The sequence below is a fragment of the Odontesthes bonariensis genome, chromosome 13 (assembly GCF_027942865.1).
Source record: "Odontesthes bonariensis isolate fOdoBon6 chromosome 13, fOdoBon6.hap1, whole genome shotgun sequence".
Lineage (NCBI taxonomy): Eukaryota > Metazoa > Chordata > Actinopteri > Atheriniformes > Atherinopsidae > Odontesthes > Odontesthes bonariensis.
Window position 1 is genome coordinate 16,664,164 of NC_134518.1, and position 12,052 is coordinate 16,676,215.

Consider the following 12,052-nt stretch of genomic DNA (forward strand, 5'->3'; position numbering starts at 1 on the left):
TGTACATCATTCAATGTATATATTTGACAAAAACACTGTTGTGTATTATATATAATATCTATTGAATTATGTTTATAGAATTGTAACATGCCAAATAGAATGTGTGAACTGTTTGTACTTAAAGTATCGTACATAATACACTTCTTCCTTACACATAAACTATGGTTATTATAAAGTAAATTCATGAAATCATAATCGATCAAACAAGCACCCAAGGTGAAATCTAAGCCCATGGTGTCATTGAGATATGTGATAAGATTCACCAATCGTTTTTTAAATCTCCAGATGATATTTTGAATACATTTGTTCAACAGTAAAAAGTAAACTTTGTTTAAAAGTTGTTCTCAAAGAATTCTACAATCTTTGACTGATAGTAAGGAATTTGCAGCTCTTTATTCGTCAGACACAGTTGTAAACAGGTAACTTATTTGTGTTTTATATAACAAGCTTCAAATTTCCATAGACGCGCTGAACCATGCTTCATGTCCATTCTCCTTTTTTGTCAATTCAAATATTGGAGGCAACAGTGTGCAACTTTGTGCCCAAAGATTATGAGGTAAAAATAACAGTAAATTACTTAAAGAATTGTTCAATTTTAGCCAAATATTCTTTGTTACGTGTGGTCTACAGAAAGCCATGCTTGGGCCGTGACCATCATATCAACTTTTTCTTATCTCAAACTACAATCCAACGCTTTCATTTTTTTTGCTCACTTTATTATGTATTCACTGAAAAACTGTTTCAAGGACCTCTCTGTATTTGGATGCGTTCATCCTTCCTATGTTTCTACCCTCACATCAGATAATTATGTTGTCGTCCTGTTTGGGGAAACTTCTGGTTGGCTTGTGCTCTTTAAGGTAAGCAGATTTACTTCTAGCCACTAAAGTCCCCATTGGTTTAGTGTAGTGACACACACACACATTTTGCATCAGGTCTAAATGAGGTGAAGTGAAATGTGACTTATCTTTGACTGTTTCTTTATTAAAGCTCTTCATATATGGGGAAACGAAAGCAAACTCTCAATGACTCTATTATGTTAATCCTGTATTTCATTGAAACGTATTTACCAATTGTGTTGTTATATGAACCAGTTCTTCCTGGTGACCAACCCTCTATCACAAGTTTCTGCGTCTTGTGAAATGTTCCCTGTTTCTTGCTTGTCATTTCTTAAGTTTCTTGCCACTAACAAGGAAAATCACTAGGATGTTGTCTTAATGAGTCTTTCACTTAAATCATATTATATAATGTGTAATGAAAAACAAGATTTAGCTTTTTCCTAATTCTTCATTAACTCTTTCCACCGAAATATTGCAGATAATTCTATCATTTTGTGACGAGAGAAACAACTTTAATTTGTTCAGAAAATACACTGGAAAAGGGAAATATAAAAAGAATTACCATTCTTTGTTCGGATCTGCAGTATTTTCCACAAAGTGGATGCTGGTTGTCCTCATATTGACACACAAAAAAGAAAGAAGAACATTTTAAAAAAGAAATGTGAGTAGCGTTGACAGTCACAATCGTACATTTGTTTCTTCAGATCCAGAAATGCACCGGTTCTACAGGTTGCCACAGGTTCAAACTGACATTAAATCACATTCACAATCTATGAATTGTCAAATACCCCCCTCCCACGAAAAGGAAAACAAAAACAGATTGGTTTGCATATCACTTAACCTTTTTAAATCTTTAAGGTTTAAATCTAATTTAAATTCTAAATTGTTTCTAGGCAAATACATTTGAATAAACATACTGAGGCAAAATCCTTATCATTAAGCTTCATATTGAGTGTTGTGAGTGTTATTAAATTTTGCTGTGGATGTTCATTAAGTGCAGAGACTGCAAAGTGTCAGCTTGTGAACATGTATCACAGGAACAAATACATGTTGTTTTGAGCAGGATGCCAGCAAGTCACCAGCACTAGGAAAAAGAAGTCATTTGAAAGTTTGGTCAGTGTTACTTAATGATGGCGATAGCTAGTAGAGGACTCAGGAAAAAGCCTGAACCATTTCTGAAAATACTGTAGATGATCAAGTCAAATGAAAAAAGCCCTTGGATTTTGAGTGTTTTTCTTTAAACCTTGCTTGGCTTCCTGAAGCAGTCATGCTTTAAAGCAAAAATTACTCCGAAACATAAAGAAATGACTCATTTCCTATTCATTGATCGTTGATGTTGAATCTAAATTGATAGATGGACTGGCGACCCGTCCAGGGTGCACCCCGCCTCTCACTCAATGACAGCTGGGATAGGCTCCAGAATGTGTACAGAAACTGATGTGAACATTTTTGTGTCATGATGTTAAACCTGTAGTTCTTTAATGTATTGGATGGATATCCAACATATAAAGCAAACTTGCTTTGTACCAGTTTTAACACTGACTGATATTAAATATCGACTCATATGATTAACATTCTTATAAATGATCTGTATCCGAGCAAATGTGTTCCGATTAATATCTTAAGAATTGAAGTGGGATCTTTATCTGTATCGAATACAAACTATATAACCTGGATATTACTGATGTCTTGAAATAATATATTTAATGTTTGTATCAAGCCTATTATGCTTCTCCTTGTCACTGATATTCTTTGGTGTTTTTTTTAAGTTTCTTTCATTTAGGAGTAAATCAAAGTCATTGGGAGAGTCAAATGACAGTGACTCATCAACGTACTGTTAATAGTAAAAAGCATTGTTGTAAGACGTACATCCAGACAGAAAGGAAACTAAACAAGTTGTGTTACAGGAAGGAAACAACCAGTTTTCCCCTAAAGCCTAAATGATGCTATCTTCTGAGTGAAAGACAGATTTAAAAATACGTTCTTGGAATTTTCCTTGTGAAAGTAATCCAAACAAAATGAAAAGAAAACACGACACTCAAAAAAGAAACTTGCGCCGTGGTGAAAGATTCCTGATCAGGAGAAATGGGTTCAGACAACAGCATCATTGTTCAGTATGTTGTCAGGAAATATAGGTTTAAAAGATGACAGTCAATGAATGTTTCTCCAGCTCAGTCGCCAAGAAAAACACATTTCAACTCACATTTTTGGAAACAGAAATACCTGCAATGTCTGCATTTCATGCATAAGTATTTAACAGTGTTTAAACTCATGCACACAGTGTCTACCTAATTTTCCTGGCAACTGGCCTTGTATTAAATACCAATCATATATCATATATCCACATCATGACCAGTTATTTTACATTCTAGCTATAAGCAGATATTTCATTTTCTAAACTTTACCAAGCTGCTTTGGTTTATATATGAATCCAGAGAAAATAAATTAGAGGATAGACAATCTAAATGTGTTTTTGTTTCCAAAAACATCAAATGGTTACACATTGTCCTGGCGACTGGGTTATGTTTACCTCAGTTTCGATCTACAAGAGAGTAAATAGAAATACTGTAGATGATCAAGTCAAATGAAAAAAGCCCTTGATTTTTGAATGTTATTCTTTAAACCTTGCTTGGCTTCCTGAAACGGTCATGCTTTAAAGCAAAAATTACTCAGAAACATAAAGAAATAACTCATTCTGAGAAAAATATTTTTTTTCCTATTCATTGATCGTTGATGTTAAATCCAAATTGATAGATGGACTGGCGACCCGTCCAGGGTGCACCCCGCCTCTCACTCAATGACAGCTGGGATAGGCTCCAGTTGCTTGTGACCCTGAATTGGATTAAGCGAATACAGAAAATAGATGAATGACTGTTTATGCTGAATCTAAACTGTTATCAAAAAGTAATGTTATTTAGCATATATCCTCATACAGCAGAAACAGAGTCAAAGAACAAAGCAGAAAAATCTTACCAATTCTGATCAAATATTATCCTTTATTGAATTTTATGTTATATGACTGAAATTGAAAAAAAATAAAAATAATTTAACAATGTGAAAAAATGACTGGGACGAAATAGCGACCATTTAAGAAAAAACATAAACTTTGTGAGCAGTGAGGAAATAAAGTATTCTTCATCACAGGTTATATAATCTGACGTCAGTGAAAAAACTAATTGAGGAAACAGTTTTGTGATTTTCCCAACAATAAAGATAAGCAACAAATTAAATGACAAGCAAGAAACAGTGACCATCGCAGGCGAAACAGGTAGAACGGGTTCAAAAAGCACCAGTATTGTCAATACATTTCAGGGAAGTCCAGGCTTAGCGTGATGAACACTAAATGAATGTTTGCTTTTGGTTCTTCACACATGAAGAGCTTTAATGGTAATACAATAGATGATCACATCAACAAACATCCTCATCAAGTTTTTGTTTTTTTATTTGAACCCATTCAAACCTGAATCAACATCTGTCTGAAATATTCACCTTTTCAAGATTGCAACTACAAGAATATTAATTGTGTGAAACAAGGGTTTATATGACACTTTGAAGTCAGACTCGAAGGATGTTTTTATATTCTGGAGATCCAATGTGTTTCAGTTTCTGTTTATCAAGTTTACTATCTTTTTTATTTCTCTTGATTTCTTTTCTAAACTGTCTTCATGTAGAGTTGGATGAGACTGCCCTCCTCCCCAAAATAACCTCATAGGTCATTCCTTCATGCAGGCTGAAGTGAACTAGAGTTACATTCAAGAACATACAACTTGTGGTAGTTTACAGAGCAACTGCATGTCAAGTTTAATAATGGCATCCATTAGGGAGACAGTGAAGAAGTACAAAGGATGGATTTTAGTGCTAATCATCATATTTCTGTAACACTAACCAAGTACTTTTTATTTCAAACCCAAACCAAGCGACCAACTCTTTATTTTCTCAATGAGATTTATCTTTAATTTGTACATTTATGAAGCAACTTTCACTGAAAAAGATCTTCACAAAATGATATCAACCTCATTGAGGTATTTAAGGCACACGTTGGCTCAGGATTGTTGATGTACAAATATAAATTCATCAAGTTTACAGACAGATCGAGTTTAGATTTCAGTGCTGTTTCATTTGACTGGCTCATTCATATTCCAATGTGTACAGAAACTGATGTGAACATTAGTGTGTCATGATGTTAAACCTGTAGTTCTTTAATGTATTGGATGGATCTCCAACATATAAAGCAAACTTGCTTTGTACCAGTTTAAACACTGACTGATATCAAATATCGACTCATATGATTAACATTCTTATACCTGATCTGCATCCGAACAAATGTGTTCCAATTAATATCTTAAGAATTGAAGTGGGATCTTTATCTGTATTGAATACAAACTATATAACCTGGATATTACTGATGTCTTGAAATAATATATTTAATGTTTGTATCAAGCCTATTATGCTTCTCCTTGTCCCTGATATTCTTTGGTGTTTTTTTTAAGTTTCTTTCATTTAGGAGTAAATCAAAGTCATTGGGAGAGTCAAATGGACAGTGACTAATCAACGTACTGTTAATAGTAAAAAGCATTGTTGTAAGACGTTCATCCACACAGAACGGAAACTAAACAAGTTGTGTTACAGGAAGGAAACAACCAGTTTTCCCCTAAAGCCTAAATGATGCTATCTTCTGTGAGTGAAAGACAGATTTAAAAATACGTTCTTGGAATTTTCCTTGTGTACGTATTCCAATCAAAATGAAAAGAAAACACGACACTCAAAAAAGAAACTTGCGTCATGGTGAAAGATTCCTGATCAGGAGAAATGGGTTCAGACAACAGCATCATTGTTCAGTACGTTGTTAGGAAATGCAGGTTTAAAAGATGACAGTCAATGAATGTTTCTCCAGCTCAGTCGCCAAGAAAAACACATTTCAACTCACATTTTTGGAACCAGAAATACCTGCAATGTCTGCATTTCATGCATAAGTATTTAACAGTGTTTAAACTCATGCACACAGTGTCTGCCTTATTTTCCTGGCAACTGGCCTTGTATTAAATACCAATCATATATCATATATCCACATCATGACCAGTTATTTTACATTCTAGCCATAAGCAGATATTTCATTTTCTAAACTTTACCAAGCTGCTTTGGTTTATATATGAATCCAGAGAAAATAAATTAGAGGATAGACAATCTAAATGTATTTGTTTCCAAAAACATCAAATGGTTACACATTGTCCTGGCGACTGGGTTATGTTTACCTCAGTTTCTATCTACAAGAGAGTAAATAGAAATGCTGTAGATGATCAAGTTAAATGAAAAAAGCCCTTGATTTTTCAGTGTTATTCTTTAAACCTTTCTTGGCTTCCTTGAAGCAGTCATGCTTTAAAGCAAAAATTACTCCGAAATATTAAGAAATAACTCATTTGGAGAAATTATTTTTTCCTATTCATTGATCGTTGATGTTAAATCCAAATTGATAGATGGACTGGCGACCCGTCCAGGGTGCACCCCGCCTCTCACTCAATGACAGCTGGGATAGGCTCCAGAATGTGTACAGAAACTGATGTGAACATTTGTGTGTCATGATGTTAAACCTGTAGTTCTTTAATGTATTGAATGGACATTCAACATATAAAGCAAACTTGCTTTGTACCAGTTTAAACACTGACTGATATTAAATATCGACTCATATGATTAACATTCTTATAACTGATCTGTATCCGAGCAAATGTGTTCCAATTAATATCTTAAGAATTGAAGTGGGATCTTTATCTGTATTGAATACAAACTATATAACCTGGAGATTAATGATGTCTTGAAATAATATATTTAATGTTTGTATCAAGCCTATTATGCTTCTCCTTGTCACTGATATTCTTTGGTGTTTTTTTTTAAGTTTCTTTCATTTAGGAGTAAATCAAAGTCATTGGGAGAGTCAAATGGACAGTGACTCATCAACTTACTGTTAATAGTAAAAAGCATTGCTGTAAGATAGATTTAAAAATACGTTCTTGGCATTTTCCTTGTTAAAGTATTCCAAACAAAATGAAAAGAAAACACAAAACTCAAAAAAGAAACTTGCGCCATGGTGAAAGATTCCTGATCAGGAAAAATGGGTTCATACAACAGCATCATTGATCAGTACGTTATTAGGAAAAGCAGGTTTAAAAGATGAGAGTCAATGAATGTTTCTCCAGCTCAGTCGCCAAGAAAAACACATTTCAACTCACATTTTTGGAACCAGAAATACCTGCAATGTCTGCATTTCATGCATAAGTATTTAACAGTGTTTAAACTCATGCACACAGTGTCTGCCTTATTTTCCTGGCAACTGGCCTTGTATTAAATACCAATCATATATCATATATCCACATCATGACCAGTTATTTTACATTCTAGCCATAAGCAGATATTTCATTTTCTAAACTTTACCAAGCAGCCTTAGTTTGTAAATCCAGAGAAAATAAATTAGAGGAAAGACAATCTAAATGTGTTTTGTTTCCAAAAACATGAAATGGTTACACATTGTCCTGGCGCCTGAGTTACCTCGTTTACCTCAGTTTCTATCTACGAGAGACTATATAGAAATACTGTAGATGATCAAGTCAAATTAAAAAAGCTCTTGATTTTTTAGTGTTATTCTTTAAACCTTGCTTGGCTTCCTGAAGCGGTCATGCTTTAAAGCAAAAATTACTCTGAAACATAAAGAAATAACTCATTCTGAGAAAAATATATTTTTTCCTATTCATTGATCGTTGATGTTAAATCCAAATTGATAGATGGACTGGCGACCCGTCCAGGGTGCACCCCGCCTCTCACTGAATGACAGCTGGGATAGGCTCCAGTTGCTTGTGACCCTGAATTGGATTAAGCGAATACAGAAAATAGATGAATGACTGTTTATGCTGAATCTAAATTGTTATCTAGATGTAATGTTATTTAGCATCTATCCTCATACAGCAGAAACAGAGTCAAAGAACAAAGCAGAAAAATCTTACCAATTCTGATCAAATATTATCCTTTATTGAATTTTATGTTATATGACTGAAATTGAAAAAAATAAAAATAAATTAACAATGTGAAAAAATGACTGGGACGAAACAGCGACCATTTAAGAAAAAACATAAACTTTGTGAGCAGTGAGGAAATAGAGTATTCTTTGTCACAGGTTACATAATCTGACGTCAGTGACAAACTAATTGAGGAAACAGTTTTGTGATTTTCCCAACAACAAAGAGAAGCAACAAAGTAAATGACGAGCAAGAAACAGTGACCATCGCAGGCGAAACAGGTAGAACGGGTTCAAAAAGCACCAGTATTGTCAATACATTTCAGGGAAGTCCAGGCTTAGCGTGATGAACACTAAATGAATGTTTGCTTTTGGTTCTTCACACATGAAGAGCTTTAATGGTAATACAATAGATGATCACATCAACAAACATCCTCATCAAGTTTTTGTTTTTTGATTAATTCAAACCTGAATCAACATCTGTCTGAAATATTCACCTTTTCAAGATTGCAACCATAAGAATATTAATTGTGTGAAACAAGGGTTTATATGACACTTTGAAGTCAGACTCGAAGGATGTTTTTATATTCTGGAGATCCAATGTGTTTCAGTTTCAGTTTATCAAGTTTACTATCTTTTTTATTTCTCTTGATTTCTTTTCTAAACTGTCTTCATGTAGAGTTGGATGAGACTGCCCTCCTCCCCAAAATAACCTCATAGGTTTTTCCTTCATGCAGGCTGAAGTGAACTAGAGTTACATTCAAGAACATGCAACTTGTGGTAGTTTACAGAGCAACTGCATGTCAAGTTTAATAATGGCATCCATTAGGGAGACAGTGAAGAAGTACAAAGGATGGATTTTAGTGCTAATCATCATATTTCTGTAACACTAACCAAGTACTTTTTATTTCAAACCCAAACCAAGCGACTAACTCTTTATTTTCTCAATGAGATTTATCTTTAATTTGTACATTTATGAAGCAACTTTCACTGAAAAAGATCTTCACAAAATGATATCAACCTCATTGAGGTATTTAAGGCACACGTTGGCTCAGGATTGTTGATGTACAAATATAAATTCATCAAGTTTACAGACAGATCGAGTTTAGATTTCAGTGCTGTTTCATTTGACTGGCTCATTCATATTCCAATGTGTACAGAAACTGATGTGAACATTTTTGTGTCATGATGTTAAACCTGTAGTTCTTTAATGTATTGGATGGATATCCAACATATAAAAAAAAAACTTGCTTTGTACCAGTTTTAACACTGACTGATATTAAATATCGACTCATATGATTAACATTCTTATACCTGTTCTGTATCAGAGCAAATGTGTTCCAATTAATATCTTAAGAATTGAAGTGGGATCTTTATCTGTATTGAATATAAACTATATAACCTGGATATTAATGATGTCTTGAAATAATATATTTAATGTTTGTATCAAGCCTATTATGCTTCTCCTTGTCACTGATATTCTTTGGTGTTTTTTTAAGTTTCTTTCATTCAGGAGTAAATCAAAGTCATTGGGAGAGTCAAATGGACAGTGACTCATCAACTTACTGTTAATAGTAAAAAGCATTGTTGTAAGACCTACATCCACACAGAACGGAAACTAAACAAGTTGTGTTACAGGAAGGAAACAACCAGTTTTCCCCTAAAGCCTAAATGATGCTATCTTCTGAGTGAAAGACAGATTTAAAAATATATTCTTGGAATTTTCCTTGTGAAAGTAATCCAAACAAAATGAAAAGAAAACACGACACTCAAAAAAGAAACTTGCGCCGTGGTGAAAGATTCCTGATCAGAAAAAATGGGTTCAGACAACAGCATCATTGTTCAGTACCTTGTTAGGAAATATAGGTTTAAAAGATGACAGTCAATGAATGTTTCTCCAGCTCAGTCGCCAAGAAAAATACATTTCAACTCACATTTTTGGAACCAGAAATACCTGCAATGTCTGCATTTCATGCATAAGTATTTAACAGTGTTTAAACTCATGCACACAGTGTCTGCCTTATTTCCCTGGCAACTGGCCTTGTATTAAATACCAATCATATATCATATATCCACATCATGACCAGTTATTTTACATTCTAGCCATAAGCAGAAATTTCATTTTCTAAACTTTACCAAGCTGCTTTGGTTTGTATATGAATCCAGAGAAAATAAATTAGAGGATAGACAATCTAAATGTGTTTTTGTTTCCAAAAACATGAAATGGTTACACATTGTCCTGGCGCCTGGGTTACCTCAGGTTACCTCAGTTTCGATCTACAAGAGAGTAAATAGAAATGCTGAAAGATGATCAAGTTAAATGAAAAAAGCTCTTGAATTTTGAGTGTTATTCTTTAAACCTTGCTTGGCTTCCTGAAGCAGTCATGCTTTAAAGCAAAATTTACTCTGAAACATAAAGAAATAACTCATTCTGAGAAAAATATTTTTTTTCCTATTCATTGATCGTTGATGTTGAATCTAAATTGATAGATGGACTGGCGACCCGTCCAGGGTGCACCCCGCCTCTCACTGAATGACAGCTGGGATAGGCTCCAGTTGCACGTGACCCTGAATTAGATTAAGCGAATACAGATAATAGATGAATGACTGTTTATGCTGAATCTAAATTGTTATCTAGATGTAATGTTATTTAGCATATATCCTCATACAGCAGAAACAGAGTCAATGAACAAAGCAGAAAAATCTTACCAATTCTGACCAAATCTTATCCTTTATTCAATTTTATGTTATATGATATGACTTATGTTATATTTGATTTGAACCCATTTGAACCTGAATCAACATGTGTATGAAATCTTCACCTTTTCAAGATTGCAACCATAAGAATATCAATTGTGTGAAACAAGGATTTATATGACACTTTGAAGTCAGACTCGAAGGATTTTTATATTCTGGAGATCCAATGTGTTTCAGTTTCTGTTTATCAAGTTTACTATCTTTTTCTTCAGATGGAGTTTTATACCGCAGAGAGTCATGAGACACATGGCAGTAGTGCTGCGGTTCACAGCCCAAAAGTATTCTTCTTCACACTCAAGCTTAAAAATCATAAAAAGTCTTGATCAGCATTAAATCCTGATTTGTCACAATGTATATTAAATTATACAAATTTTTGAAAAAAGATAAAAATGCTTTTATCTGCCTAACAATCTCACTCTGAGACATTACTGTTTTAGGAATTGTTTTTTATTCTTAGAATTTAAAAAACTGAAACGTTTAATTTGATCGGCTCAGTCATATTCCAAAGTGTGCAGAAACTCGTATGTTTAACATTCTTATACCTGATCTGTATCAGAGCAAATATGTTTCAATTAATATCTTAAGAATTGAAGTGGGATCTTTATCTGTATTGAATATAAAGTACATCATTTAGAAATTAATGATGTCTTGAAATAATATGTTTAATATCTGTATCAGGCTTATTGTGCTTCTACTTGTTACTGATATTCTCTGTTTTTTTTATCTTTACCTTCTTTTTTAAGTGTCTTTCATACAGGAGTCAAATTCAAAGCCATTTAGACAGTCAAATAGATGGTGACTCTTCAACGTACTATTAATAGAAAAGGGCATTATTGTAAGACGTTCACTCACACAGAACAGTAACAAGGAAAGAAGTTTTGCTCCAGTAAGGAAACAACCATTTTAGACCCAAAGCCTAATTGATGTTATCTCCTGCAAGTGACAGACGGATTGAAAAAAAAAAGTACGTGTCAAAATAAAATTTAAAAAAAACAAAAAAAACAGCCACAAAGCATTGTCTTGGTTTTCTTGTCATGAAGTATGACTCCTTCAGGAACACTTTGACATCACTGTCACCTGGTTCAGCCTGTATTTCCCCGAAATGGTTTGAACAATGATGCCTTGTTTGAACCCACCCTTCCAGGTCAGCGAAGCCTTGAAATTAGGACAAGTTTCTGTCTCTCTGTGTCCATTGTTTTTTGATTGCCATGCTTTCTTTTGCACAAAAATTCCAAGGATAGTTGGTCAGTCTGTCATTCATGAGATAATATCAACTTTACCGAAGATTCATACCGTATGAATCATCCTTATTCATCCGGTGCTTTATGTGACACCACTCTTAATGTTTCTGAATGGGCGGATGTCTTACCGTAATCGGTTTATGTTAAACGTATCAATTCCCAGCCAATGGTGCGACTGGGAAACCTAACATAAAATCCTTCAAAAAGGAAACATT